The sequence below is a fragment of the Canis aureus genome, chromosome 9 (genome assembly GCF_053574225.1).
Source record: "Canis aureus isolate CA01 chromosome 9, VMU_Caureus_v.1.0, whole genome shotgun sequence".
Lineage (NCBI taxonomy): Eukaryota > Metazoa > Chordata > Mammalia > Carnivora > Canidae > Canis > Canis aureus.
In genome coordinates, this window is record NC_135619.1 from 74,463,034 (window position 1) to 74,476,305 (window position 13,272).

The window sequence follows — 13,272 nt, forward strand, 5'->3', positions numbered from 1 at the left end:
TCAATGCTGACTCACGGAACCACTGCAGCAAGATCTTGGTTTTATACTTTAATTAACCTACATTCTTTCCTAGATCTTGTGACCTGATTTTCCATCTTCTCTCTGCTGGGACCTACACAGCACCAAAAGAATCACCTTCTCTTTAACCCCAACACCCATCAAATAGGGGCCTGACCTCCAAAGCAAAGGACATAGGCACAGAAGAAGGGAGGAGCCTGTGACAAAGACATGGGTCAGGGCCACTTGATCTTGCATCTGTAGTCACAGGGGACCAGGGAGGGGGAAGAGAAAGATCCAGGCCGGTCATGCCCAGAAGGATGTGGTGGCCTTGAGGATGCAGACCCCCCCAGCTCCAGGGAAGGAAACTGGCCCCAAGGGTCCAGCTGCTGAGCTCTGAAATCCAAGCTTCCTATGGCTGCTCCCCACCATGACCCAGTGCAGCAAGGATGTTCCTAGAAGACAGAGTCTGATGGCTGTGCCCGATCTTGCTGAGGCTGCAGGCCCTCAACCATGCTGCCAGCTTCCCTCCTTCACTCAGAGTCTCATGTGCATGGCTGTCCCTGGCTCCCCCCGGATCTGCACCTGCCTCCCACCTTCCCTCCCACAGAGATTTCCTTCCTGAAAACCTTTAGTCCCGCTGCTTCTCAGAGGACCGGGGTTAACAGGAGACCTGCTCTCACGCTCCCACTCCCTCCACTGCTGCCCCGGCCTGGCCTCCCTGCCTCCACACACATCCTCATGCAGCATTCAGCCTCTGCCCCCACCCCAGGGCCTGGCCCTGCTCCCCTCTGACCAGAGATCCTCTATGCCCCCCGTCTTTCATTCCACTATAGGCAGACTGGCATCCACCACTTTGCAGTGCTGTTCCTTCCACTGCAAGCTCTTCCCCGACTTGCACGTGGCTGACACCTCCTCCTTCTTCAGGTCTTTACTTCTCCTTCCTGGTGAGATGGGCCCTAAACTCCCCTCCCCTGTTCTGTGTTCTTCCACAGCAAAGAGCACCTTGCAACCGAGGGAATAATTGCTGATTTATCACACTGCATCATTCATCCTGCCTCCCAACTAGAAGGAGGGGTGTTTGTTTGCTTTTGCTCACTAGAGAAGCCCCAAGCCCCAGGAAAGGTGCCTGTCCTCAACAAGGAGATGAACAGATGGAAGAAAGGCTGAGAGACTCTCAACTTTCACTGGTAGGGATTTCAAAAGAGGAAAAAAGACGAGAGAGGAAGAAACTATAAAACTTTCCAGAGTGGAAGAGAGACCTAAGTCCTCACCATGAAAGAGGATGCCAAGTCCCGAGAAGGACAAAACAAAATTAAAACAAATTTTATCTGGAAGATAAAGAACTCCTGAAATTCAGAAAACAAACACCACAATTTCAAAACAGTTAATGGATTTAAGGAGATACTTCATCAAAGAAAATATACAAATGGCACACAAGCACATGAAAAGATGCTTGACATCATCAGCCATTAAGGAAAAGAAAAGTTTAATCCACGATGAGATACCATCACACCCTTACCAGAAGGGTCAATATTAAAGGGACGGACGACACCAAGTGTTGACAAGGATGCAGAGGAACTAGAATGCTCAGATGTTGCTCATGAGAATGGTAAATGGCAAAAAAAAAAAAAAAAAAGAATGTTAAATGGTTCAGCCTCTTTGGAAAACAAGTTGAGAGTTCCTTTAAAGGCCAAGCACACACCTACCATGCGATCCAGCCATTCCACGTGTAGGTTATTACCGAGAGAAAAGGAAACGTGTGTCTGGACAAAGATTCATGCGTTTTTACTCGCAGCAGCTTTATGTGTGATGACCAAAAACTATGAACGACCCAAATGTCCATCCACAGGTGCCTGGATAAACAAACGGCGGTCTGTCTACGCAACAGGTACGACTCAGCCATCCAAGGAATGAACCAGGAATGCACACAAGCGACACGACTGAATCAGTAATTATCCTCAGTCAGCCAAGAGCAGTCAGATAAAACCCTGGAAAATACAAACTAACTTTTAGTGACAGAAGGCAGACCAGTGGTGGCGTGGGAAGGGGTAAGGAGGAGGACACGTGGGAGGGGTCACAGAGGGCACGGGAAGCTTTTGCAAGGATGAAGCTTTTCACTGCGCCGATGGATCGAGGTGATGGCTTCACAGGCCCACGCAGACGCCAACACTCAACAAAGTGTGGGCTTTAAATACGTGCCCTCTGTTGTATGTTGGTTACACCCCAATAAAGCTACTTTTTAAAAAATGCAAAATCTGATTCGGTAGGTGCAAGCTGAGGTCTGAAATTCTACAGTTCCACGCACGGAGCAGTGAGTGTTGGCCAGCGCATCTGACCCAGAGGAAGAGGCTTAGTGAACTGTTAGAAGGTCCTGGGTGCTCTTGACCAGATTGGGTGGTGGGCTGGCCTCAGGCAGAAAGCAGCAGGACTGTGGGAGAAGGAAAAAGGAAGAGGAGCTGGGGGGGGCTTTGTGCCAGCTTCTCCTTGCACGGCCACGAGGCCCACGGGGCCTGGCTGGGTCACTCCGGCGGCTGGTCCAGGAGCTTCAGGAGTGAGACCAGGGGCCCGCAGAAGCCTTGAGCTCGAGAGGCCCTGAGAAAAACTGAGGAAGCCCAGCAAGCCCCCAGCAGTCCTTCTGCAGCCTCCCCCCCACCCCCACAGAAGCCCAGTGGCTGGGGACTACAGTCAGGCGGGTCTGCTGCGGGCGCTGCTCCTTCCTGGGGACAAGGGTCACGCCCTGAAGCTTCGCCTTGTTCCAAGTGTCCTTACACCCTGGTCTCTCCACCCAAGGCTCATCCACCCACGCTCAAGCCCACTGGCCACCCCACTCATGCAACGCCCTACAGAGTAGCTGATACCCCCGGGGAAAACTGAGCACAAAAAATATATATCAGTAAAATCCAGACACTTGCATATAAAACTGCTCCAAAAGGAAACCCACAGCCTGTTGCAGATTCTACCAGGAACAGAAGATTGGAAAAGATGGACCAAGGGTTTGGAATTAGTTACTGAACACAGCAAACAAGAAAATGGGAGGGAGCAGCAGCACAAAATAATAGGAAAACATTTCTTAAAAGAGCCAAGCAGGAACATTAAGGTATGAAAAGCAGAGTGGGTTAAGACCATGGTAAATGGGGGCGCCTGGGTGGCTGGCTCAGTTGGTGAAGCAGTTGCCTTCTCCTTGGGCCCTGATCCTGGGGTCCTAGGGTCGAGCCCCGAGTCCGGCTCCCTGCTCAGAAGGGGAATCTGCTTCTCCCTCTCCTTCTGCTGATCCTCCCCCTTGTGCGCTCTCTCTCTCTCTCTCTCTCTCTCTCCAACAAATAAATAAAATCTTAAAAAAAAAAAAAAGAACACAGTGAATGGAACGAAGAGCAGACTGGTAAGGTGAGGAGCAAAGTAGCAGCAGGGAAGGCCGGGTAGGCCGAGCGCCCCAGAAGGGAAGTGGAACCGGGGGAGATCCCAAAGGAGGCAGAGACAGCTACTTGAAAAAGTAATGGAGATAGATCTCCCAGACTTAGAACAATAAAAGACCTGAGAGCAGCAAAGAGAAGACCTCACGGAGCAGCAAAGAGAAGACCCACACCCACAGAACGTCTAGGATAAAGAGAACATCTAAATAGCCAAGACTATTTAGAGAAATGTGGACAAAGAACCATCTGGAGCCGTGTGGAAGTAAAAGGCATGTGTTACGGATACAAGAGGAGTCAAGGTGTCGGGGAGACCAAAGGATATGAGCAGCTGCTCTGTCCTCCGCTTTTAGGGCAGCACACAGACGTCACTTCAAAAGAGAGGAAGGATTACAAAGAAATACAGGAAATGTGGAGAAAACTGATCTAACGGGTTAAAATGGTAGAAACCGGTCCAACTAGATCAGTAGCTAAAATGGACTAAACCTGTCAGTCAAAAGGACAAAGGGACATTTTTTCTTAAAAAAAAAAAAAAAAAAGACTGGCTTAAGAAAAAAAAAATCAAGATAAATATTGTTCCCTGAAGATACCCCTAAACCCAAGGACATGCAAAGACTGGAAATGGAGGCAGACATGCCAGGGGGATGTGACCCAGCAGGGACCTCAACTTCAAGACCAAGTTCTCTTAGGGACAGAGATGGTCATAAAATAATGAGAAATGGTTCAGGTCACCGGGACCATGATGTCATTGTAAACACCCTTGCACCTGGCAGTGGCCCCCAAGACTTGCGAAGCTAAGGTAGAGAAACGACACCAAAGTTGCCGGCAGCTGGGAGACCTGGATCCCCGAGGGCCATATACTCAGAGGGGGCTCTGCGCGCACGGGCCCCAAGAAACCCCACGGGGTACCGCCACGTGCCTCTGTCCTCCACCCACCTACAAGGTGCTGGGCAGCTCCCGCAGACTCCAGAGGCCCCAAGAACCCCTGGGGAAGATAGCTGCGTTAGCTGAGGTCTCCCAGGGTGCACCCCTTGCCCACCCTTGGGGAATGCGCGCTGGGGGCACAGCCTGGCAGCCCTGCTCCCCAGGCCTCGGGTAGGTGCTTCTCCTGCTCCCACGCCACTGCCCGATAGAGGTTCATTTCCTCCTCCACAGGCCTGGGTGGGGGGGTCCTCCGCTGCTCCCCTGGGGCCACCACTCCACTCAGAGCCCTGGCAAGCTCATTGCACCCCAGGGGTCAGCCACCCCTCTTCATGGCAGCCACCCGTTTGCACGGCCTGGGGGCACACCCACAGTCACACAGCAGGCAGGACACACCACTTCCTCCACCAGGAGCCCATGGCCCCCCTGTTTCCTCATTCTGGGCCTTCCGGGGCGCTCCTCCTCTTCCTGGAGAGCCCAGGCTGCTCCTCCTGCCACTTCTTGCTGAGAATTTAGAGATTTGCGTAGCGGGTCACTTTCCTGAGCCCAAGCCAGCTCCCTGGGCTCGCCCTTGCACTCACTCGTCGTGCTCACGCTGGCCTTTCTCATGTTCATCTGTACCCACTGCTGACCTGACCACCCCACCCCACATCTGTCTAGCTCATTATTGTGCCCCGGGTGCCCCGCACAGGACTTGCACAGAGGAGGTGGCCAGTATTGATTGATCAACCAAACACCATGGCTACAACAGAGCGTGAACTCTCTAGCGGGTGCAGCACCCCTCAAGTGCCGTCCTTCCCAGGGCCCTCTCCGACATCTGCCTGCAGGGGGCCTGGGCTACTGACACCTCCACCTCTACACCTTTGCTTCCCAAGGCCCCTCCTCCTCTCTCCTCCTTCATCCCTCCTCCCTTGTCCGTTGTCTCTCATCCCTCCCCCTTCTTTTTTCTTCCCTCCTTCCTCCTCCCTCCTCCCCTGTCCCTTCTCCTCCACACTCAGCCCTCCTCCCTCCTCCTCCTCTCTCCTGGCCAGGCAAGGCCATCGTTGCACTGGGCCTGCCTTACTGCCCACCGCAGCCCATAGTGCACATCACTTCTCTGAATGCAACGTCCCCGATCGTGATTTACCAGTTGTCATGCTGCATCACAGACTGTTGCTTTTCTTGGAGGCACTGCATGTGCGTGGGAGGCCAAGTCAGTGCCCATGTAGGATATCCTTGAAGATTAGCGACATCTTCCCTCAATCTCATGCTTTTCGGGCCCAGGCCTGCCCAAACCTCTTCCCTGAGGGGACAAGCAGCTGGTAGCGATTTTTGGGGGGCTGTGTGAGTAGGAAGTTTTACCATGGTGCCATCCCCTAATGCAATGGGGTCTACCAGCCAAAATGATGTCACCAGTCACTTTGTGTTCCATGGGTTTAGGAGAGAAAGTAGCCGAGGGTGGTGCCTGCCTCCTGGAGCTACCCTGACCCCTGTGCTGGGACCACCAAGGTCCCAGGGATGGGACCCATTTCCAGCTGGGTGGGAGAGGAGCCATGTCCTCCCGCCATACCCCTGGCTCTCCCTTCAACTCCCCCCCCATACCCTCAGCCCCCCTCGGATTTCCTCACTGCGCCACAACCCGACATGCCCCTCATCTCTACAATGGCCAAGCAGAGTCTCGCAACCACTTGTCACCGACGTGCCCCTCATCTCTACAATGGCCAAGCAGAGTCTCGCAACCACTTGTCACCGCAAGCCAGCTAGGGAGGACCCCGCGGGACAGCCGGTGCCCGTGCAGGTGTGGCACAGGGCAGGACTGCAGTCGCTCTGTTCTGCTGCATCTCGCTTTTTTTTAAATGCTCTTCTGCGTGGTATGTACACTGAGAGTGAAGCTCAGAGTAAACCACGGCCTCTGGGTAGTGGTGACAAGTCGACGCCGCCTCACCAATGGTCACAAGTGTCCCACCATGGTCGGAGGTCCCAGTGGCAGAGCCGTGCGTGTGCGGGGACGGGGGGGGGGGGGGCACGTGAGAAATCTTTCTGCCCAATTTTACTGTGAACCTAAACCTGCCCTCAAAAGATAAAAAATAAAAAATAAATTAAGATTTTATTTATTCGTGACACAGAGAAAGGCAGAGGCACAAGCAGAGGGAGAAGCAGGCCCCATGCAGGAGCCCAATGGGGGACTCGATCTCAGGACCCCAGGATCACGCTCTGAGTGGAAGGCAGGCACTCAACCCCTGAGCCACCCAGGCGTCCCTAAAAAGTAAAAATTAAGCAAGTGCTCTCTGACGGCCGCCTGCAGGGTGGACAACACTCCTTGGAGACGTGATCTCCATCGTTCTTTCCACCCACCCTCATTCCCCCATCCTGCTGTACATTGTACCTGGTAATTTAGGTAAACTGTGTGCCCCTCCCCAGGGTGACAAACTGTTCCAGTTTGCCCAGGACTGAGAGGTTTCCCAGGACGAGGGATTTTTGTCGCTAGGAGGTTCTAAGCAAACTGGGCCCACGGAGTCACCCAAACATCCCCTCAGGGCCGGCGTTTGTTAGGAACGTGGCTCTGACTTCCCACACATGAGAGCTTTGCTCAGAACCTGCTGCCTGGGGGCAGCCCGGGTGGCTCAGCGGTTTAGTGCCGCCTCCGGCCCAGGGCATGATCCTGGAGACCTGGGATCGAGTCCCACATTGGGCTCCCTGCATGGAGCTTGCTTCTCTCTCTGCCTCTCTCTCTCTCTCTCTCTCTCTCTGTCTGTCTCTCATGAATAAATAAAATATTTATAAATAAATAAATTCTCACAGCACATGTTAATAACCTGAGAGCCATAGATAGAAAAATCCATCTTTCTCAAAACGTATTATATATCTTAGAAGGCCAGATGTTATATATCTTATAAGATATTATATATCTTGGAAGGCAGAATCAGTGATATGAAAATGTCCACAATAAACTCCTTTGGCATTTTAATCCAAAGAACCAAATGCAAATGACTGCAATTTTTAAAAGGCTGGTAGACTCATAGTATGCATATCAAAATTTCTGGTGACCACTAAGTGTTGGATTTTGTTGGAAAGTGTCCGCTTTTACCAAAATAGAAAAATACTAGGCACTGACTTGATTTGTGCAGTAAGATGAAATTAAACAAATTTATCTATGTTAAAAAAAAAGGTTTAAATTCAAACTTGGAATGATGCACTATCTGGGATAGGAAAAAAAAAACAACAAAACACATTTCTAGCCAGCAGTGAGGAATACAAGAGCCCTGAAATTGTTGTCTAAGATCTAGATTACAGACCAATTCTTTTTTTTTGTTTTTGTTTTTGTTTTTGTTTTTGTTTTTGTTTTTGTTTTTGTTTTTGTTTTTGTTTTTGTTTTACAGACCAATTCTTTGTGAAGCAGTCCATATCTTCATCTCGGATTCTTCTGAAAAGTAGAGGTGGGGACCTCTACCTCCCCCCACCCAAGAGTCTCTCACTCAAAAGCAGAAACTGCAAACTGGTGGCCCACAGGCCAGACACAACCCCTTTGTGTTTTGTTGGCCTGTGTGGAGATTTGGTTTTGTGTCCTTAGCTGAATGTGGATGCCTTCCTGTCATATTCCCCCGTCCCTGCCACTCCTCAGTGCCTGGTGCCAGCCTGCTCCACACTGTGTGATCCCCTGCCCCTGCCCCTGCCCCACCCTCAAAGGACTTGGGTTTACTACTCTCTGACTCTCGCTCTCCGCTCTCCGGGGCTGAGGAGTTTCCAACACTGCACTTGACTCTAACCTCTTCAATCCCACTGATGGGTGATCTCGATTTGGTTTCTGCTTGTTCTGCAGAGTAAATCTCATGCTTTTAAATCCCCCACCTCGTTTACATGATAATAATAGCTCCAAATGCTAAAAAGATGTGGTCAAAGTCACAGATAGAGAGCTAAAATTTCTTTTTTCTGGGGAATTTTTTAAATTGAAAAATATAGAAAAGCACAAAAGAGAAAATGAATTCCATATAAATATACATGTGATTGTTAGTAGTATTTATGATGTACATCATATTTGATTGCAGGAATATGAGGTTTTGATACAACCACCATCACTTTATTTTAATTTTATTTTTTTTATTTATTTATGAGACAGAGGGAGAGAGAGAGAGAGAGAGGCAGAGAGACACAGGCAGAGGGAGAAGCTGGCTCCATGCAGGGAGCCTGATGTGGAACTCGATCCCAGGTCTCCAGGATCACACCTTGGGCCAAAGGCAGGTGCTAAACCACTGAGCCACCCAGGGATCCCCACCATCACTTTATATATATTTCGATAGAGTTGTTTAGGATAGAGTTGCTTAGGTTATTGTAGGATTTTTTTCTGATTTTGGTAAAATATATGCAACATAAAATTTACCATTTCATTGTAAGTATATGGTTCAGTGGCGCTGAGTGTATATTCACATTGTCACCAACCATCACCAGCATCCATCTCCTGCATGTCTCCATCTTCCAGACCTGAAACTCTGTCCCAGTGAAACACCCAACTCCCTATCCCCCTTCCCAGCCCCTGGCTACCATCCTGCTACTTTGTCTATGGACCTGCCTACCCTGGAACCTCATATAAGTGGACTTACGCGTACTTGTCCTTTCGTGATGGGCGTATTCACTTAGCGTCATGAGTGAAACTTGAAGGCATTATGCTTACGTGAAACAAGCCAGTCATGGCTTTAAATGCTGACTGTGGTTTTAAAGCAGCAAAGGTATGTGTTAAAAATAGCCGTGAACTTTGTAAATAACTAGCCAAGAGTGACCTAGCCCAAAAGCCTTCTTTCTGCATGAAATACCCAAACATGCAAGCAGCCTTTATGAGCTGAACTAAAAACAGAACCCTGAGCCCAGGCTCTTGGCACATAAAGCTCAGAATAGCTGAGCTTTACTTACCAAGTATAACAGTACAAAATGTCACACTGGGAATATTGAAACGTGGGAGTTGATTGCCCAAGAAAAAAAAATCGCTCACCTAATTTAAGGAAACTCAAAATGAATCCATTCTTTCCTTCAGAGTTCTAGATTGCAAAAGTCCCATCTGGTACTAACTATATTTACTAAGATAGATCAGTACCACAAAATAAAGGTTATTTAGAGCATATTGTTATGGTTTCTGGATGGTTCTTCCATCTACTAGAGAATGCAAAAAGATACAGGAAACTGACCCTAAATATGGACTAAATCTTGTTCAAATGGAAATTTAGAAACCACACCCCCAGGATCAAGGAAATAATCAACCTTTTGTACATCAGGCCCAAAGCCCTGGCAGTCGTCCTGGCAAGTCCACAGATCAGTGGGGGGATGGTAAGTGAGGTCAGCACTGGGGTTTATGATGGCAGCTGAGGTAAAAGCTCATCTCGCCTGTTCATATGGTAGGGGCCAAGGGGCTGACTGGAAAGGGAAAGTAACCTCCTGGCCCTCACTGCTGTCCCCACACACCGGCTTTGCTCCCCTGTGACTTTGTCAAGGCAGTGTCACACCTCTGACCTCGGCTTCCTCATCTGCAACGTGGAGTAACAACACTCTCCCTCGGAGGACTGTCGGAGAGATTAAATGGGGTGCTAAGGCCACAGGGCTACCTCACTGTGTGTGCTCCAGGAAGGCAGACTGCCACCGGATGTTGCTGACACTTCAGGAGTCTTGTCTCCCAAAAGTGAACGCTGACTGAGAGCCAGGCGCCCAACTGTGAGCTGTCGGAGGTCTTCCTGTGAATTATATCTTCCCAAGAAGTTGAAGCCCTAATCCTGAAGGAGGTGAATGAGACCGTATTTGAAAGTAGTGTCTCTGCGAATCTCATTAAGTTAGATGAGGTCATACTGGATTGGGATGCAGGCAGGCCCTACACTGACATGTCTGGTGTCCTTATAGGAAGAGACACAGAGACAGGCTCATGTAGAGTGGAGACCACTCTGTGAAAGCACAGAGGGAAGGAGGTCACATGACAGAGAGAGCTGGGGGCGAAGCCAAAGCAAGCTAAGAACACCGAGGACCCCCGGCCACCACCAGGAACTGAGAGAGGGTACAGCCCAGCCGGCACCTTGAGTTCAGACTTCTGACCTCCAGAACCAGCATGTCTCTGTTGTTTCAAGCCAGGTTTGTGACACTTGGTGACAGCAGCCTGAGAACGCTAGTGCCATGTCTTAAATGTCTCAATGCCCTCCGGCTGACACACAGAGAGATGTGTATCTATTGGAGGAATAAACAAATGAGTAGATGAGTGAACACCAGCATGGAGATGAGGCAGGCAATGAGAGGAACAGGCAGGTATGAACACACGAGCACACCTGGATGGAGAGACAGTGGCTCCTGGCTGTGAGCACTCACGCCCCACCACCAGCTCTGGATGACAGACACTTAGCTCCTGGGAGAGTTGACACGTAGGAGTATGTCCCAGCATGTCACGACTTCCAATTTCCTAGGAAATCAGAAATCTGATTCCTGAATTTTTAGGTGAAATTTTCCAAGTTCTTAAATGTTGGCTCACAAACATAATAAATGTACAAGAGGATACAGCACCTGTGGAGGCCCATCTGCATCTCTGATGTCCTGCTCAGCTGCAGGCAGGATGCACAGTGGCTGGTTGTGGAAAATTGGTGGCATACGGAAAGCATATCCTCAGCCCTTGGATCCCAACTGCTGTCTGATGTGTCTAAAAAAGAGCATTTGGGCAATCAAAATCCAACCAAAGAAAGAGCAGCAAGCTCTAGAACCAGGATATGCCAAACAGGATAAGGAGGCCTTACCCAGCAGGAAAAGCCCTACAGCAGGAAGCCAGGACCCCGGCCCCAACCTTGACACAAATCCTCTCTCTAAGCCTTGGTTTCCACATCCATGAGAGGAGGGGATGGCAGGGGCACCTGCCACTCCCTGAGGTGTTGGCATGCCAGTGACAGAACATGGGTGGCAGGGCTGTGGCAACAGCAGGTGCCATTGGGACAACCATTGGAATTCTGGGCGTGGTGCACACAATGACCTGAATTGAAATCAAGAGTTGAATGCTTAACCGATGGAGCCACCCAGGTCCCGAACCCTCCAGAGATTCTGATGCTCACCCCCACTTGAGAACCACTGGCTTTGGGAAACCAAGTCACACTTGGTTTGTGTGTGATAAGTAAGAGAAGAATCCTTTACAAAATAGAGTTCAGAATATAGCATAATTTGTACCCAAAAATTAAGCCCTGGGGGGCACCGGGGTGGCTCAACAGTTGAGCATCTGCTTTTGACTCAGGGCGTGATCCTGGGGTCCTGGGATCGAGTCCCCCATTGGGCTCCTGCACGGAGCCTGCTTCTCCCTCTGCCTGTGTCTCTGCCTTTCTCTGTGTGTCTCTCATGAATAAATCCTTAAAAACAAAATTAGGTCTTGGGGTGCCTGGGTGGGTGGCTCAGTTGGTTAAGCATCTGCCTTCAGCTCAGGTCATGATCTCAGGGTCCTGGGACAGGGAGTCTGCCGGTCCGTCTGCCCCTCTGTGCTTCCGGGTCATGTGGTTCTATCACTTCACTACAAGGTCACGACCCACAGCCCATCAGCAATCAGGGAGCTCACTGGCTGGCCTGTGGCTGCTTTACCTGGGTGGGTAAAATGTGCCAGATTCACAACTAAAGGCAGAGGTAGGAACACGTAAAGATGCCCTCTCACAAAGATCTACAAATGGCTGTCAGGAATCCACAGGAATCACAGGGTCTCAGGCAAGAGAACCAGCTTCACGGCACACCTCAGCCCCTTCCAGGCCTTTCATTGTACACACAGTGCATTCCCAAAGCAGTGTACTAGGTGGGAGCAAATGCGTTGCCTACTGCCACTAGCCTCAAGCAGGTGAGGGACCAGCTCAGTAGCCATACACCTTGCTTCCCTGAAGAAAGGACCCAAGGCAAGCCAGAAGCAACCAGCACGGTCATCCTCCTATGCTGTGTGTGGCTTCCGTGTGGCCCATACTCAAGCAATCCCAGAGGAGGGCCGGCTCTCCAAGTCATCCACATTTCTCCATCATCTGCTGCATCAATACAACGTTGTACCTTCTTCTCTTTTTCCAGGAATGACATACTACAGAGTCTGACTGGAGTCCAATGCTTGGCAGCAGGAAGACATCAGGTCAGTAACCAGTGATAGCTCACAAGATGCTTCATCTCTTTCCCCATACACATCTCTGCTTCCTGCCTCTGCCCCATTAGTAGCTGACTCTTTGTTCTCCTCAAGGACAGGTCCCCTGCCCTCAAGTTGTTTAGCCCAATGAGGAAGGTGGACAAGCAAACAAGCAAATGCAATGAAGTCCCACTGAATGCCAGAGGTGTGGCGGAAGTGTTGGGTGGGTGGGAGGGGCCTGTCACAGAAGCAGGGAGACATCCTGCTTGAGGATCAGAGATTTCAGGAAGGGGACAAGCTTCATTTGGTGTCCACCAGGCACATAGCTGCTAGTTGTTTACATATGGCACCTGAGCAGGGCCTGCAATGTGGGTGGGGCCCGTATCCCTGCAACTCAGAAATGTTTATTGATATGGGTGCGTTAAATTACCAAGGTTTAGGGTTCTAGCTTTCAACATAGCCAACGCCTTTGACTGCTTCTGTACTCACCAGATAACCTTCAGCTCCCTCCCAGCAGCTCTGAATGTCTGCTCTACGCACCTCTGTGACGGGCTATTGCTAGAAGAAAAATGAACATACCCTGTAGCTCATTCTCAAGCCGGGGAGACAAAAACCCTTATGCACAGCTTTAACAGTGTGCTGGAGGTTAGAGATAGCTAAGACAAGGATGTCATAGAGACCAGCTGTCCAACCGGACGACCCATCACAGAGGGCAATGTCCTGGTCCCTCAGTGGCCCACAGCTCAGGAACACAAGGTCCTCAGTCCACGCAGGCTTGATCTTGCTCAAGGGGGCAAATTCATGCTACACAGAACAGACACCAATACCTAACAACTGTAAGGCCAGTTTACAAACTTACATTTTCAGCAGCTA

The 13,272-nt window shown here is 50.2% G+C and overlaps 1 long non-coding RNA gene across 3 annotated transcripts; it reads right to left on the reverse strand.

The window, feature by feature from the left end:
* Window positions 1–9,488: 9,488 nt before the first annotated feature.
* Window positions 9,489–13,144, reverse strand: LOC144321200 (uncharacterized). Of its 3 annotated transcripts, none has more exons than XR_013386955.1 (3): window positions 12,889–13,130; window positions 10,604–10,968; window positions 9,489–10,505 (listed from the first exon to the last, which is right to left on the reverse strand). It is a non-coding gene; the product is annotated as an uncharacterized LOC144321200 (long non-coding RNA). The 3 variants fall into 3 exon arrangements; XR_013386956.1 differs by having other exon boundaries at window positions 9,489–10,734; window positions 10,836–10,968; window positions 12,889–13,115; XR_013386954.1 differs by having other exon boundaries at window positions 9,489–10,968; window positions 12,889–13,144.
* Window positions 13,145–13,272: the final 128 nt, after the last annotated feature.